Genomic DNA, 18670 nt, shown 5'->3' on the forward strand with positions numbered 1-18670 from the left:
TCCCATTAATTTCCTTAATCTCTGATTAAATTCCCAGAGAAAATATAACTGATAAAGGTTAATCTTCAAAGACACTATCAAAGTTGGCCTTGGACACGTGGAGTGTCATTATAGAGCAGAAACGGGGTCCTGTCTGTTGTCCACAAAGCCTTTACATAGATAGCAAATCTATCTCCCATTTCATGTTTCTTCCTTCCGTAACGGTAAAATTTCTGGAACACTGGTATTTAGTAAATAACTGTTGAATGAATGAGAGCCCACAGGTAAGTATCTAATCTTTATTGCACATGCATGAAGGTATGTGTCTTCTGCTGATCCTTTTAGCAGGCAACACGATGTACCGAAAAGAGCACAGATAATTGCAGTTAAATGTGGATGCCAACTTGTGTGACTTCTGGTGAGTCATTTAACCTAAGTCTGAATCTCTCACCTGTAATAATAAAGCTAATAATACCAACCTCAGGGAGTTACTATGAAAATTAAATAACATACTGAGAAGGTGTCACAGGTGGGTTTTTCAAGAAGCAGACCCTGAGGTGGAGTTAGAGTGTAGAACGTTTATTAGAATGCTCTTAGGATCAGCACCTGGGGGAGGGTAGAAAAAAAGCAGGATTGGCCATAGGAAAAACTGACCTTTGATATGGGTCTGATAACTGCTTCAGCTGACCCGGCAGGGAGTTTTGACCTGAAACAGGGCCATCAGAATCCCTCCAGGTTTGGCCAAAATGGCTAGACTTTTATACCTGCCCCTTGATCAGTCATTGGAAGTGGGCCACCCTGGGAAGGGTGTGACCTTAAGCAAGGTGGCTCTGTGCAGCTGAAGAAATCCCCGCAGGGGCTGACAGTTGTGGAAGGCCACTTATAGACAGTTCTCCACTGGCCAGACAACGGACTTTCACCTGCAGAGGATCTAAGCACCCAACTCCATATTCATCACAATGGGCTTGGCCAATAACAGAAAAACCAAAGGTAGTTCCCTTTCTTTCATTTCCCTCTAGTCATCAGTGCCCCCTCAATCTAGACAGACTACCCACTCTTTTGAGCCTTGTCCCAAGTCACAATCCGTGCCACCGTGCCCTCCATTCTCAGAGAAGTTTATCTACTTCTTGGCTTTTTAGCATTGGAAGCACACCCTCCCTGAACATTTACTACTTTCCCTACCTCGGCTAAACATGCACTTTGTCCCTCTGCACTCACCAACTTACTGAAAGCACTTACATCTTTTCTTGGATGTAAGGTCAATCGTTTTACAAACGTTTATGTTTTTGCTCATCTGAATAATCTTAATTTCCCTATTTGTATTGCCCATGAGGATTTTTTTTTAATTTTATACATATGATTTTTAAAATTTTTTTATTTTATTATGTTATGTTAATCACCATACATTACATCATTAGTTTTTGATGTAGTGTTCCATGATTCATTGTGGATCTTAAAAAGCAATATTGCCTCTAACGCTTGATAACATCTTAAAATATCAGCATATACACCAAGAGGCAGGCATCATCACTGCGGACCCCATCAAATATCTAGTACCCACTCCTTGAAGACCTAAGAGAAATCTACACTTGAACCAACAACTTACAACCAGAGTTCACACTGCAGTCAGTTTCAGAAAATGGAGAATAAATTGAACTCTTCTGAACTACAAATTTTTCTAAGAACTAAATGTCAGAGTTTTGTGAACTCAGAATGTATCAGGGATTTTAAAAGCCCTGCAGAAGTTAAGGTTGCATAGTTGTAAGGGTGCTTGGGATCTGTTGCCATTTCAGACGTGGGTTGGCTGGTTACCCATAAATGAGAACCCTGTACGTGAGCCCGCTTCCCTTCTATACATGGGGCTTTCTCCTTAATGACCTCACGCTAACCCTGTAATCTCCCTTATGGTTTAGTTTTGGGGTTTGAAAAGGAGGGGTGTTTGTTTTGTAATAAAACATTAACTAAAAGAATGAAATTAAGATCATGGAAGGCTTCAGAAAAATCAGAGGATACGAATATTTCAAAAAACTTGCCCATCCCCCTAAAACTGAGACTATGACATCATTAGCTATGTGGGAAAATAAAAATAAAAACCTGATCAAAGTATTCAACTACCATGCTGTTTCTGAAAATAGTCCAGCATGCAGCCATACAAGAGGTGGTTTGGGTCTTTCCACAGATAGCAATGACACGACATCATCTTCCTTTCAATGATCACTTTGGTTGGAAGGGAGGAGAGTTCTGCTTGCTCCTGAGTTACTTCTAGTAGGTGGGCTGGTTTAGGACTGTGTTTGCTTCTAATGCAACATTAGACAGTTTTTATAGTGAAGAAAAATCAGAATTTTCAAACAATGCAGTTAAGCATTGAGTTGTAATCCTAGTTGCCTTTGTGTGTGTGTGTGTGTGTGTGTGTGTGTGTGTGTGTGAACATTCTCTATCCTGCCCTAGGAAGAGGAATAGGAGGAAGAAGGGAGGAGGAGAGAAGGGAGAAGGAAAGTGTCAGGGGGGAGAAAGAGCGGAGAGGAAGAGAAAGGGAGAAGGAGGAGAAAAGGAAGTTATTGGCAAAGGGAGGAGTAAGGAAGGAGGAGCAGGAGAAGAGGGAACGGTCTTAGAGAAAATCAAATGGAATGGAAACTCCACACATGGCCAAAGCTTGGGAAGTTGGTGACAGGTGCACACACATGTGTCCGGGTACACATGAAGCCATTGGGTTTCCTCATATGATAGAGAGCTGGAACTGGGTGGATAAAATGAAAAGATAAGGGGCTCTCATGGGTTCTCATTATGTGCCATGTGCTGGCCTTAGCACTTTATTCTCAGCCCACAAAACAATCCTAAGAAATGATCTGCAATTTACAAGCAAGGAAACTGGGGCTCAGATGAGTAAGGAACCTGCCCAAGATCATAGAGATAGCAAATGGCAGAAATGAGATAAAACTCCAGTTGTTTTTGACCCAAAAATCTTTGCTCACAGTAGAAGAATGACTAATGCTAATTAAAGATTTCATAATTTCTCTTGTCAGTTCATTCTAGTTTATATTCTTGGTCACGAAATAAAATATGTGGCAGTAAAGATTAAGCACGTGTAGCTGTATTGAGTCAAGTCCCTAAGACAGTGACAGCTGCACCCAGGACAGTCTTGCTGTGGAGTACCCCTTCTCTTAGATGGTGACGGTGTTACGGTTGCTTATGTCTGAGGATAGTAGGAGTTTTCCTAGCTTTTTGTGTCCAGCCACAACTCTTCACATTGTGGGACTAGATCTCTCTCTCTCGTGGACAGAAACCGGTGCTCGATCACTCTGTCCCTGTCACTGAGTGTTTTCATCAGAGCCTCTGCAGTGAGAGCAGCAAAGCAGACACTGCCCTGGGGCTGTGCTTTAGGGCCCTCAAAATTTCCGGCACCAAAATATACATCTGACTCACCTGATAGTTAAAATCTTAAGTTCCATAATTAGCATCTTGAGCCAAGCAGGAAACAAATTTTTTGTAAGAAAGCACAATAAAGTTGTGAATTCCAGTTTACGTGGCTCCAAAACTTCCTAGCCTCCCAGTGTGTACAGTGATATAGATGCTAGAAGGGCATTCCTAAACCTAGCAATATTGTCAATCACTAGGATCCCACGTACTAATGTTCGTCCTCTAGAAACAACATTTTTTTTAATATTGTCTAAAATTTCCTCCATATATAACTCATATCTTAAACTTTTTATCTTTTATCTGCATTCAGTTCTTTACCATGTTTTTTGGGGGGGGTTGGAATGAAAACACAAAAGAAAACTAGAGTAAAGAAACCCAAAATGTTGCAAATGTTTAGCTGACGTAATCCAGGTTTGAAGCAAAAACCTTTGTGGGTATTTCTACAAGACTTTGTCATTATATCCATGAAAGCTACTCCTGTGTTTAATTAGTGTGATTGGTGTATATTCTCTATTAATGGATGACAGAAAAACTGAAAGAAAATTCCAAGGATGTTAAAATGTTATATTGTGTTCAAAACATCTAGTACATTTCTTATTTTGAAGATAAAGAAAAAGCATACAAAGTGGGGGGCTGGAAGTTTTTTAATATTTTATAAATATTTTTGAATAATTCTAGACTTCCAGAAAAGTTGTAAAGAGAGTACAGAGAATTCCTTTATAGCCTTCCCCCAGTTTCCCCTAATGTTACTATTGACAGAACTGTGGTGCATTTGTCAAAACCAAGAAACAGACATTGGTACAGCACTATTAACTAAACTACAAACTATTTGAATCACCAGTTTGTCCACTAATGACCTTTCACTATTCCAAGATCTCCAGGACACCACACACCATTTAGTACAATTTTTATTAAAGCAGAATCTGGTTCTTCTCAACCCATGAAGTACATGGTGGACAGATAATTTTTGTAAGTGGCACCAGATTATTAGCCTGCCAGGGTGCTTGTGATTCTTGGTCTTGTCTTCTTGAGGAAAAAGCTATAGGAAAAAAAATTGAAAGAAGACGTTCAGACATCTCACAAAGACAGAGAGAGCACATAAGCAGTGCTACCCCACTTTTATGTGTGGAAGTGTAGCTCATAGCACTTAGCCCCCAGCTTTACTCTCCGGTGGGACCCAGGCTTCAGGCACCAACACTGTGACCAGGTTCACACAGAATTTTCATCCAGCTGCCTTCCTACTGGATCCATTCTGATTTTTCATGCCGGCTTGCGAGTTGTCTAAAAATTCATGATCTTCTATGGATGTTTGAGTCGTTTCCAATTTGGGTCTATTATAAATAATGCTGCTATAAACTCATACATGTCTTTTAGTGAGGGCATATTTCCATTGAATATATGCCCATGAGTGGAATTGCTGGTTCATAAATTATGCACATAATTCAACTTCAAGAGGTCCTACCAAATATTTTTTCAAAGCAATTATACCAGTGCATATTTTCACTAATAGTACATGAAACTTCTACCTGTTCCATCTTTACCAATATTTGACATTGTCTTTTAATTTTAATCATTCTAGTGGAGATGTACTAGCACTGCATTGTGGTTTTAATTTAAATTTCTTAATGAGTAATGATGGTGAATACCCTTTTATGTGATTTGTTAGCTATCTGGATACTTGCTTTGATTAATTAGCTGTTCAAGTCTTTTGCATGTTGGATGAATCTATTGGACTGTCCTTTGAAATTTTTAGCAGTTCTCTACACATTCTGGAAAAATTTCCTCAGTCAGAAAGATGCATTTTCTCCTAGTCTGTAGCTTGTCTTCATCATAATAGTGCATTTGAAAGAACTGATCTTAATTTTAATGATCTAATTAATTTTCTCCTTTAAATATGGCTTAATAGATATTCACCTAGCCTAAGGTCAAGAAGATATTATCCTGCTTTATTCTAAAGTTTTATTGTCTCACCTTTCATGTTTAGATCTGCAATCTGAGACTAAGCTTGTGTATAGTGTGAAGTAGAGCTTAAATTTTCCTCCCCATTTCCAGTTGATCAACCTCATTTGTTGAAAAGAATATTTTCCCCCCATTGAACTGCAGTGTTATGGTTGTAATAAATCAAATGATCATATACATGGTAGTCTATTCTGAGTGCTTACTCTTCTTCACCTGTTCTACATGTCAATCCTTGAGCCAATACTACCTTCTCTTAATTATTCTAGCTTTATAATAAACCTTGACACTAATAAGTCCTTTGTTTTGTTCTTTTTCAATATGATTTTGGCTATTCTTAGATTTTTGTATTTCTATTTAAATTTTAGAATTAGCTACCATCCTCCCCCCCCCACCACCACCACTCTGGGATTTTAGTTAGGATTAAACTTTATCAAGATATCACTGCAGGAAAAAATTGACGTTTATAATTTTGGATTTTCTAATCCATGAATATGGTATATCACTTCTTACTATTTTGTTTTGTTTCTGCTTTTTAAAGATATAATTTACATATAATAAATTTCATACTTCTTAATTGATGGTTCTATGAGTTTTGACAAATGCATATAGTCATGGTAGCACTAACTTAAATAAGATATGGAACAGTTTCATCATCCAAAAACTCCCTTTGTTGCACCTTTGTGGTAAACCCTTCTCCCTCCCATGATCCCTGAAAACTACTGATCATTTTTCTGTCCCTGTGGTTTTGCCTATTCAAAAATGTCATATAAATGGTATCATAGAGTATTCAGCCTTTTCAGTCTGACTTCTTTTACTTAGCATAATACATTTGAGATCCATCCATGCTGACATATTTTCTCCTTTCTACTTTTGAGTAGTATTCCACTGAATGGATATATCACAGTTTATCCTTTAAGTAGTTGAAAGACATTTTGGGCTATTTCCTTGTTTTGGCAATTATATATAATGCTACTATAAATATTCCAGTACAAATTTTTATGTGCAAATAGTTTTCATTTCACTTTCAGTAGATAAGAGTATAATTACAGAGTTTTATAGTAAGTATACATTTAACCTCATAAGAAACCAGCAAACTATTTTCCAAAGTGGTTGTAGCATTTTTGCATTCTCATCAGCAGTATATGAGTATGTTGGTGGCTCTATATCCTCACCAACGCTTGGCGTTGGTGTTTTCATTTTTCTAATGACTAATGTTATTGAGTATCTTTTCATGGGCTTATTTGCCATCTATATCTTCTCTGGTGTTTAAATATCTTCTTGCTGTTTAAATATTTTACCCATTTTAGAAGACATGAACAGATATTTCTCCAAAGAAGACATCCAGATGGCCAACAGTCACATGAAAAGGTGCTCAACATCACTCATCATCAGGGAAATGCAAATCAAAACTACGATGAGATATCACATCACACCTGTCAGAATGGCTAAAATTAACAACAAAAAAACAACTAAGTGTTGGCAAGGATATGGAGAAAGGGGAACCCTCTCACACTGTTCGTGGTAATGCAAACTTACGCAGTCCCTGTGAAAAACAGTATGGAGGTACCTCAAAAAGTTAAAAATAGAACTATCCTATGATCTGGTAATCACACTACTGGGTATTTTCCCAAAGAATATGAGAACGCTAGTGTGAAAATACATATGCACCCCTATGTTTATGGCATCATCATTTATAATAGCCAAATTATGGAAGCAGTCCAAGTGTCCATCCACAAATGTATGGATAAAAAAGAAGTGAGATATATACATTATTATCAGCCATAAAAAAGAATGAAATCTTGCCATTTGCAACAATATGGATGGATCTAGAGAGTATAATGCTAACCTAAATGAGCAGTCAGAGAAAGACAAATACCATATGATTTCACTTACATGTAAAATTTAAGAAACAAAACAAACAAAGGGGGAAAAAAAGACAAAGCAGAAAACAGACTCTTAACTATAGAGAACTGATGGTTACCAGAGGGCAGGTGGGTGGGGGGTGGGTGAAAGAGGTGAAGGGATTAAGAGGACACTTATCATGATGAGCACTGAGTAATATATAGAATTGTTGAATCACTATACTGTACACCTGAAACTAATATAACCCTATATGTTAATGACACTGAGGGGCACCTGGGTGGTTCAGTTGGTTAAATGTCCAACTCTTAGTTTCAGCTCAGGTAATGATCTCATGGGTTGTGGGATCAGGTCCTGCATCTGGCTCCACACTCAGCTTGAAGATTCTCTCCCTCTGCCCTTTTTCTATGTTTTTTGAATTTTTCTTTTTCCCTTTTTCAACCAACATCTTATCAACCCCTTTTTTAAAAAATCTTTTTTATTTTTCATTTTTAGAGTCATATTCTATCCCTTCATTGTAGTTAACCTTATTTTTGTATATATATGAGTTTTTCTCTCTTTAAAATTTTGGGATACAGTTTCTTCTAACAGACCAAAATATACCCTAAATCTCTAGTGTATGGCTTTGTTCTTGTCTCCTGCTTGATCATATTCTCTCCCCCCATTTTCTTTAAATTTCTGATTTTTCTTTTTTCAACCAACTTCTTACCAATTCCTTTTATAAAATCTTTTATAATTTTCATCTTTATAATCATATTCCATCCCTTCATTGTATTTACCCTTATTTTTGTACATATATAAGTTTTTCTTTCTTTAAAATTTTGGGGAGCAGTTTCTTCTAACAGACTAAAATATGCCCCAAATCTAGTGTGTGGCATTGATCTATGCACCAGCCTGATCATATTTGATCATATTCTTTTTTTTTCTTTTTTCTTTCTTTGCCTTTCTTTTCCCCTGGTTTCAGGCCTAATCTGAAGGGATTGCCACAAATCAGGCCGTGATTTGTTTAGTGTATATTTTTCTGGGGACATTGTTACACTGTTAGCATTTTGTTCTCTCATTCATCTATTCTCCCTGGACAAAATGACAAGACAGAAAAAACACACCTCAAAAAAAAGAACAAGAGGCAGTACCGACTGCCAGGGACCTGATCAATACGGACATTAGTAAGATGTCAGAACTAGAGTTCAGAATGACGATTATAAAGATACTAGCTGGGCTTGATAAAAGCATGGAAGATACTAGAGAAACCCTTTCTGGAGAAATAAAACAACTAAAATCTAGCTAAGTCAAAATCAAAAAGGCTATTAATGAGGTGCAATAAAAAATGGAGGCTCTAACTGCTAGGATAAAGGAGGCAGAAGAGAGAATTAGTTATATAGAAGAACAAATGATGGAGATAAAGAAGCTGAGAAAAAGAGAGATAAACCACTACTAGATCACAAGGGCAGAATTCGAGAGATAAGTGATACCATAAGATGAAACAATATTAGAATAATTGGGATCCGAGAAGAAGAAAAAAGAGAGAGAGGGGCAGAAAGTATATTGGAGCAAATTATAGCAGAGAACTTCCCTAATTTGGGGAAGGAAACAGGCATCAAAATCCAGGAGGCACAGAGAACCCCTCTCAAAATCAATAAAAATAGGTCAACACCCCAAAATCTAATAGTAAAACTTAAAAGTCTCAGAGACAAAGAGAAAATCCTGAAAGCAGCTCGGGACAAGAGATCTGTAACCTACAATGATAGAAACATTAGATTGGCAACAGACCTATCCACAGAGACCTGGCAGGCCAGAAAGGACTGGCATGATATATTCAGAGCACTAAACGAGAAATATATGCAGCCAAGAATACTATATCCACCTAGGCTGTCAATGAAAATAGGAGAAATAAAAAACTTCCAGAACAATCAAAAACTAAAAGAATTTGCAAACACGAAACCAGCCCTACAAGAAATATTGAAAGGGATCCTATAAGCAAAGAAAGAGCCTAAAAGTAACATAGACCAGAAAGGAACACAGACAATATACAGTAACAGTCACCTTACAGGCAATACAGTGGCACTAAATTCATATCTTTCAATAGTTACCCTGAATGTAAATGGGCTAAATGCCCCAATCAAAAGATACAGGCTGGGCGCCTGGGTGGCTCAGTTGGTTAAGCGACTGCCTTTGGCTCAGGTCATGATCCTGGAGTCCCTGGATCGAGTCCCGCATTGGGCTCCCTGCTCGGCAGGGAGCCTGCTTCTGCCTCTGACCCTCCCCCCTCTCATGTGCTCTCTCTCTCTCATTCTCTGTCTCAAATAAATAAATTTAAAAAATCTTTAAAAAAAAGTTCTTTAAAAAAAAAAAGATACAGGCTATCAGATTGGATAAAAAAACAAGACCCATCAATATGCTCCCTGCAAGAGACTCACTTTAGACCAAAAGACACCTCCAGATTGAAAGTGAGGGGGTGGAAAACCATTTACCATGCTAATGGACACCAAAAGAAAGCTGGGGTGGCAACCCTTATATCAGAAAAATTTGATTTTAAACCAAAGACTATAATAAGAGATGAGGAAGGACACTATATCCTACTTAAAGGGTCTATCCAACAAGAAGATCTAACAATTGTAAATATCTATGCCCCTAACATGGGAGCAGCCAATTATATAAACCAATTAATAACAAAATCAAAGAAACACATCAACAACAATACAATAATAGGGGACTTTAACACCCCCCTCACTGAAATAGACAGATCATCTAAGCAAAAGATCAACAAGGAAATAAAGACTTTAAATGACACACTGGACCAGATGGACTTCACAGATATATTCAGAACATTCCATCCCAAAGCAACAGAATACACATTCTTCTCTAGTGCCCATGGAACATTCTCCAGAATAGATCACATCTTAGGTCACAAATCAGGTCTGAACTGGTACCAAAAGACTGGGATCATTCCCTGCATATTTTTGGACCACAACGCTTTGAAACTAGAACTCAATCACAAGGGGAAAGTCAGAAAGAACTCAAATACATGGAGGCTAAAGAGCATCCTACTAAAGAATGAATGGGTCAACTAGGAAATTAAAGAATTTAAAAAATTCATGGAAACAAATGAAAATGAAAACACAACTGTTCAAAATCTTTGGGATACAGCAAAGGCGGTCCTAAGAGGAAAGTATATAGCAATACAAGCCTTTCTCAAGAAACAGGAAAGGTCTCAAATACACAACCTAACCCTACACCTAAAGGAGCTGGAGAAAGAACAGCAAATAAAGTCTAAACCCAGCAGAAGAAGAGAAATAGTAAAGATCAGAGCAGAAATCAATGAAATAGAAACCAAAAGAACAGTAGAACAGATCAACGAAACTAGGAGCTGGTTCTTTGAAAGAATTAACAAGATTGATAAACCCCTGACCAGACTTATCAAAAAGAAAAGAGAAATGACCCAAATAAATAAATCATGAGTGGAGGAGGAAAGATCACAACCAACACCAAAGAAATACAATTATAAGAACATATTATGAGCAACTATATGCCAGCAAATTAGATAATCTGGAAGAAATGGATGCATTCCTAGCGATGTATAAACTACCAAAACTGAACCAGGAAGAAATAGAAAACCTGAACAGACCCATAACCACTAAGGAAATTAAAGCAGTAATCAAAAACCTCCCAACAAACAAGAGCCCAGGGCCAGATGGTGTCCCAGGGGAATTCTACCAAACATTGCAAGAAGAATTAATACCTATTCTTCTGAAACTGTTCCAAAAAATAGAAATGGAAGGAAAACTTCCAAACTCATTTTATGAAGCCAGCATTACCTTGATCCCAAAACCAGACAAAGACCCCATCAAAAAGGAGAATTACAGACCAATATCCTTGATGAACATGGATGCAAAAATTCTCACCAAAATACTAGCCAATAGGATCCAACAGTACATTAAAAGGATTATTCACCATGACCAAGTGGGATTTTGTCCTGGGCTGCAAGGTTGGTTCAACATCTGCAAATCAATCAATGTGATACAGTATATTAATAAAAGAAAGAACAAGAACCATATGTTCCTGTCAATAGATGCAGAAAAAGCATTTGACAAAGTACAGCATCTTTCTTGATTAAAACTCTTCAGAGTGTGGGGATACAGGGTACATACCTCAATATCGTAAAAGCCATGTATGAAAAACCCTGGACAAATATCATTCTCAATGGGGAAAAACTGAGAGCTTTCCCTCTAAGGTCAGGAACATGGCAGGGATGTCCACTCTCACCACTCCTATGTAGCATAGTACTAGAAGTCCTAGCCACAGCAATCAGACAACAAAAAGAAATCAAAGGCATCCAAATCAGCAAAGAAATCAAGTTCTCACTCTTTGCAGTTGATATGATACTTTATGTGGAAAACCCAAAAGACTCCACCCCAAAACTGCTAGAACTCATACAGAAATTCAGTAAAGTGGCAGGATATAAAATCAATGCACAGAAATCAATTGCATTTCTACCAAGAACAAGACAGAAGAAAGAGAAATTAAGGAGTCGATCCCATTTACAATTGTACCCAAAACCATAAGATACCTAGGAATAAATCTAAGCAAAGAGGCAAAGAATCTGTACTCAGAAAACTATGAAATACTCATGAAAGAAATTGAGGAAGACACAAAGAAATAGAAAAATGTTCTATGCTCATGAATTGGAAGAACAAATATTGTGAAGATGTCAATGCTACCTAGAGCAATCTACACATTCAGTGCAATCCCTATCAAAATACCATCAACTTTTTTCAAAGAAATGGAACAAATAATCCTAAAATTTGTGTGGAACCAGAAAAGACCCCGAATAGCCAGAGGAATGTTGAAAAAGCAAAGCAAAGCCGGTGGCATCACAATTCTGGACTTCAAGCTCTATTACAAAGCTGTCATCATCAAGACAGTATGGTACTGGCACAAAAACAGACACATAGATCTATGGAACAGAATAGAGAGCCCAGAAATGGACCCTCAACTCTATGGTCAACTAATCTTCAACAAAGCAGGAAAGAATGTCCCTTGGAAAAAAGACAGTCTCTTCAACAAATGGTGTTGGGAAAATTGGACAGCCACATGCAGAAGAATGAAACTGGACCATTTCCTTACACCACACACAAAAATAGACTCAAAATGGATGAAAGACCTACATGTGAGACAGGAATCCATCAAAATCCTAGAGGAGAACACAGGCAGCAACCTCTTCGACCACAGCCGCAGCCACTTCTTCCTAGAAACATTGCCAAAGGCAAGGGAAGCAAGGGCAAAAATGAACTATTGGGACTTCATCAAGATAAAAAGCTTTTGCACAGCAAAGGAAACAGTCAACAAAACCAAAAGACAACTGACAGAATGGGAGAAGATATTTGCAAATGACATATCAGATAAAGGGCTAGTATCCAAAATCTATAAAGAACTTCTCAAACTCAACACCCAAAGAACAAATGATCCAATCAAGAAATGGGCAGAAGACATGAACAGACATTTCTGCAAAGAAGACATCCAAATGGCCAACAGACACATGAAAAAGTGCTCAACATCTCTCGGCACCAGGGAAATCCGAATCAAAACCTCAATGAGAGGGTGCCTGGGTGGCTCAGATGGTTAAGCGTCTGCCTTCTGCTCAGGTCATGATCCCAGCGTCCTGGGATCGAGTCCCGCATCGGGCTCTCTGCTCCTTGGGAGCCTGCTTCTCCCTCTGCCTCTCTCTCTGTGTCTCTCATGAATAAATAAATAAAATCTTTAAAAAAAAAAAAAAAAACCTCAATGAGATACCACCTCACACCAGTCAGAATGGCTAAAATTAACAAGTCAGGAAACGACAGATGTTGGCGAGGATGCGGAGAAAGAGGAACCCTCCTACACTGTTTGGGAATGCAAGCTGGTGCAGTCACTCTGAAAAACAGTATGGAGGTTCCTCAAAAAGTTGAAAATAGAGCTACCCTACAACCCAGCAATTGCACTACTGGGCATTTACCCCAAAGATACAAATATAGGGATCTGAAGGGGTATGTGCACCCCAATGTTTATAGCAGCAATGTCCACAATAGCCAAACTATGGAAAGAGCCAAGATGTCCATCAACAGATGAAAGGATAAAGAAGATGTGATATATATATACAATGGAATATGATGCAGCCATCAAAAAAAAAAAACACAAGTTCTTGCCATTTGCAACGACGTGGATGGAACTGGAGGGTATTATGCTAAGTGAAGTAAGTCAATCAGAGAAAGACATGTATCATATGACCTCACTGATATGAGGAATTCTTAATCTCAGGAAACAAACTGAGTGTTGCTGGAGCGATGGGGGGTGGGAGGGATGGGGTGGCTGGCTGATAGGCATTAGAGAGGGTATGTGCTATGGTGAGCACTGTGAATTGTGTAAGACTGATGAATCACAGACCTGTACCTCTGAAACAAATAATATGTTACATGTTAAAAAAAAAAAAGAAGAAGAAGAAGATAGTAGGAAGGGAAAAATGAAGGGGGCGAAATCAGAGGGGGAGATGAACCATGAGAGACTATGGACTCTGAGAAACAAACTGAGGGTTCTAGAGGTAGGGGAATGGGTTAGCCTGGTGATGGGTATTAAAGAGGGCACGTATTGTATGGAGCACTGGGTGTTATATGCAAACAATGAATCAGGGACACTACATCAAAAACTAATGATGTAATGTACAGTGATTAACGTAACATGATAAAAAAATTAATTAATTTAAAAACAATTTTAAAAAAAGAAATCTTTGTGTAACCCAAGGTCACAAAGATTTTCTTCTACGTTCTTTAAAATTTGTGTAGTTTTTGATTTCACTTTAAGTTCTATAATCCATTTTTATTTAATTTTTTACATATGGTAGAAAATATGGATCGATTCATTTTTATATATGAATGTGCAATTGTTCCAGCACATGCAGATATACATATACATATTTCTTTACCTACTCTATCCACTTGTTCTACATTGAACTGTTTTTGCACATTTGTAAAAAATCAACTGATCATTTACATGTGGCTCTACTACCAGACCCTCTGTTCTATCCCATTGATTTACACATCTATTCTTTCATCAATATCCTTGGTCTGTTTTTAAAGGAACTTTCACTAGATATGTACATTACTACCATGTTTTTGTGCTGGTCTGGGGCATGGTATAGATCAGAAGAGAAACAATTTTCTAAAGAATGTATTTTCTGAGCCTTAGCTCTCCATTACCATCAAACAATGTCCCTCCAACTGTTTTAGTAAACATGTAGACTCTTCCTTTGGGATCTTACTTTTTTTTTATTCAAGTCCTTCCTATTGTTTTGCTATAGAAAAAGCATTAGGATAAAGTTACCCATCTGAAGATGACAATAAAAGGAAACTCCCTTAAGCAAGCTAACCATGGGTCCAAGAGATGCTGTACCATTTTTCTGTATGTCCAGTGGCCCTCAACCACTGCCAAACAGAAACACACAGACATGCACACATACATTTATTGGCTGATCACAAATTCTTCTCCCCACCTTCATTCTGGTATTCTCACTCAACTTTTTTTTCTATAAAATCCTTCTCATCTGGGGGACCTGGGTGGCTCAGTCAATTAAGCATCTGCCTTCGGCTCAGGTCATGATCTCAGGGTCCTGGGATTGAGCCCCTGATTGAGCCCCTCGTTGGCTCCCTGCTCAGCAGGGAGTCTGCTTCTCTCTCTCCCTGTGCTCCTCCCCTGCTCGTGTGCTATTGCTCTCTCTCTCTCAAATAAACACTCTTTAAGAATAAATAAATAAAATCCTCCTCATCTTAAAAATTCTCTATGTCCTATTGTTATTTCCTATCTCAATTTTTAGTTCATCTATCTTTTCTATTAATATATTTATAAAGGGGAAAAAAGACACTGAAGTTAAATATATAAAGCATACATTAATTTTTCAGATTTCCTGTTAAGTGACATTGATGGAGAATAAAGTATAATAAAAAGTAGATGTCATAGTGCTTTAGAACAAGAAAATAAAAATAAAAAATATTCTAAGAAAGATGGGTCTCTGTCAAAAACCAGAACCAAAGGTACAAGTACAGTGAGAAGCGCACAGTTGAACTAAACACAAATTTCATTGGAGGTGTAATAGAAAGGACCATCTGGCACCCCATTTTTAATTACATGATAATGAAAAGACCCTGCAATGTGATCCTCCTGAGGTTCCTGGATAGGCTGTTCCCTAAGATAGCCCCAACAAAGGTAATGGGCAGGAATTTGGGTGGAATCTTGAGTAGGAACAAAGGAAGAAGTGTTTCATGGTTATGTATAAATATGTAAATTTAACCATCAAAATCCATCCATGTCTGAGAACTTCTGGGACACCTCAGAACTCTTGCTTTCCCTGCGGCCCTTGATCATGCCAGTATGGCAATAAATCATGTAGTTGCCTATCCAAATTGCCTCATCTATTCTAGTAAGTGGTTGACATTAAAGAAACCATGGACCAGGAATGATGGCACACACTAATCCAGTGTCCTGTTCAAGTTGTCCTGTTAAAGAAGAAATCAGGACACACTGCATCTTGAGTTGGCTTCCTTGCCTTTGTGCTTCTCCAGAGACCTCCAACTGCCCAGAGTGGGGAATACACATGTTGCTTTTTCCTCTTCGTGTCACCATAACAGTATCCATCTTGTTTTGTTTTGGAGAAAAAAATTTTTAAGAAAATAAAATACCATGAATGACAATCACTGTGAACACAGGAGCATTTCTTTTCTTTGATTCCTGCCCATACCTAAACATCATCTATGCAGGCAGGTGTAAAGTGATTACTCATTTAATATTCTAATAAAAATGGTGATATTTTCTTGTAACAAATAGAAAAGTAGGCAGAGTGATTTAGTAAAGGAGATACCTTTACTCTGGGGGATCCTATCCTAAGATGATAGGATGGTGGGGTATATAGGTAATATAAAATATACCTTAGAGTTGAAAAAAATAGGCCAATACAGGTCAGATCCTACTTGAAAACCATCTGGTTCAATATATCTCTAAAAATCATTTTAATAAATAAGCAGATGGCCCTAAGAAACTGCTTTGTCAATATGATTACAGATAATTTTATTAAATTCTCAATAACAGATATCTACCAGGCCTACTTATGTCAAACATGCTACCATTAATCATCTAAGTTGTAACTGCATTTGTCTCTGGTATTAGAAGAGTTTTTAAATGCTGGCCAAAGTCAGTGTTAAGAATAAGTCAACTGGGGCACCTGGGTGGCTTAGTCGTTAAGCGTCTGCCTTCGGCTCAGGTCATGGTCCCGGGGTCCTGGGATCAAGCCCCACATCAGGCTGCCTACTCAGCTGGAAGCTTGCTTCTCCTCCCCCTCCAACTCCCCCCTACTTGTGTTCCCTGTCTCACTGTGTCTCTCTCTGTCAAATAAATAAAATCTTAAAAAAAAAAAAGAAGTCAACTATCGGAAGATCTAAACCAACATGACTTGAACAAATTTAAAAGAAAGAATGAAAGAACAAAGTATAATATGAAGGGGAAAAACTTAAGTCTATAAGCAAAATAGAAATGGGAAAAATGTTGAAGGAAACCCAAATACCTGGTTTGTATGGCCAATGCTGTTGATGAGAATCTTTAGCCCCACACAGACCCCTCTGTCTTCACAGCTGTAATTTGAGAGACAGGAAAGACAATGCTATCTTCACTTTCCTCTCCACCCCACAAGTAAAGAAGTTTTGATTCACAGTCAAGATATTCCATAATAGGGACACCTAGGTGGCTCAGTCATTAAGTGTCCACCTTCGGCTCAGGTCATGATCTCAGAGATCTGGGTATCGAGCCCCACATTGTCATCAGGTTCCTTGTTCAGTGAGGAGTCTGCTTCTCCCTCTCCCCTCTCCCTATGCCCTCACCCTCCTCCCCACCCCCCGCTTGTGTTCACACTCTCTCTCTCTCCAATAAATAAATAAAATCTTAAAAAAAAATACTCCATATCTCAGGAAAAATTTGTATCAGGAAGTTAGAATTATTTATTTATTTATTTATTTTTTATAGAGATTTTATTTATTTATTTGGGAGAGAGAGAATGAGAGACAGAGAGCATGAGAGGGAGGAGGGTCAGAGAGAGAAGCAGACTCCCTGCCGAGCAGGGAGCCTGATGCGGGACTCGATCCTGGGACTCCAGGATCATGACCTGAGCCGAAGGCAGTCGCTTAACCAACTGAGCCACCCAGGCGCCCAGGAAGTTAGAATTATTTAAAGAACTGACTAGGCTAATGAAAAAATATATAGAAGATACCTTATAAATATAAAGCATTATATACACACAGGCTATAACAAGTGGCCATTGTTATAATCATTTTACAGGGAAAAAGTTATTTGGAACATCATAAATGAGTTAAGATTGTAATTAGGTATACAGTTTATCTTCAATACTAGGGATCATGGACTATGTTCGCCAAATATTAGATAGTTTGTGATATATCTGATGTAATTAAATGGTAGAAATTCAATAGTAATCAGGGTCTTGATTTCCTAATTCTTATTTTGTTAGATTATCTAGCCTTTAATCCTAAGAAAGTTGGGCACTAATGTAATTATAATGATTAAATACAATAAATTAAAATAAATAAGCATTTAGCACCTATCATTTTGTCACTGTCCCTTCCAAGTTTCTCATTGTCACAGTTTACTATTTAAAAAATCAACTTAATTGAAGTGGAAGATTATGGTCCAGTTGGAAAAATTCAATGCCCATTACTTGCCCCAGATCCACTGAGGCAGAAAATTCCAGCCACTCAATTGTGAAAATATTTTTTTAATGTTTTTCCTCTAAAAGTTTCTAGGAACTGCATCCTTTTCAAGAATTCAAAACACCCTGGTACCAATAAAATAAAACTAGCATAAATGTACGAAGTCTGAGAATTGATCTCTCTTTTTCAATAGAGGGTGCTGCATCCCAGATTTGTAAAGAAAACTGGTCTGGACACTGAGATTTCTGGAATTTCCAGCAGGTATAAACACTGAACTAAATATTTTCTTGGTTGCCAAACCGGGAGGAATCCACCTGAAAAGAAAGGGGGAGAATGTTTTCATCAAAGTTGTTGTTGTTTTTTTTAATTATGCTCTTTCTCATAAAGGAAGATGATACAGCTGGTTCATGATCAATGGAATGTGCATTTTGTGCTGATCTTTAGTGATGTCGTCCACTTGTGCTAGGACTAACCATCCCAACTGGGCCTCCTGGATTCTCCAATCCCCATCAGGCCAATCAGCACGTACTCCTATTCTCTCCTGGACTGTTCATTGCCCCTTGCAGATCAACTATTCTCTGAAATGTCACATTCCCCCAGATTATCTTTCCTCATTCCCAGCCAGTTCTGTGAAATAATAGGAAAAAAATGTTTGTGTGTGTGTGTGTGTGTGTATATATATATATATATATATATATATATATATATATATATATATA

General features: G+C 37.9%; 1 long non-coding RNA gene across 1 annotated transcript in view; it reads right to left on the reverse strand.

The window, feature by feature from the left end:
* Nucleotides 1-4397: 4397 nt before the first annotated feature.
* The window catches only part of LOC110573023, a 180136-nt gene continuing 165863 nt past the window's right edge, over nt 4398-18670 (reverse strand). The window contains exon 3 of the long non-coding RNA XR_002479892.1: nt 4398-4435. This is a non-coding gene — a long non-coding RNA (uncharacterized LOC110573023). The remainder of the gene's footprint in view (nt 4436-18670) is intronic.

Source organism: Neomonachus schauinslandi, chromosome 2 (assembly GCF_002201575.2).
Source record: "Neomonachus schauinslandi chromosome 2, ASM220157v2, whole genome shotgun sequence".
Classification (NCBI taxonomy): domain Eukaryota; kingdom Metazoa; phylum Chordata; class Mammalia; order Carnivora; family Phocidae; genus Neomonachus; species Neomonachus schauinslandi.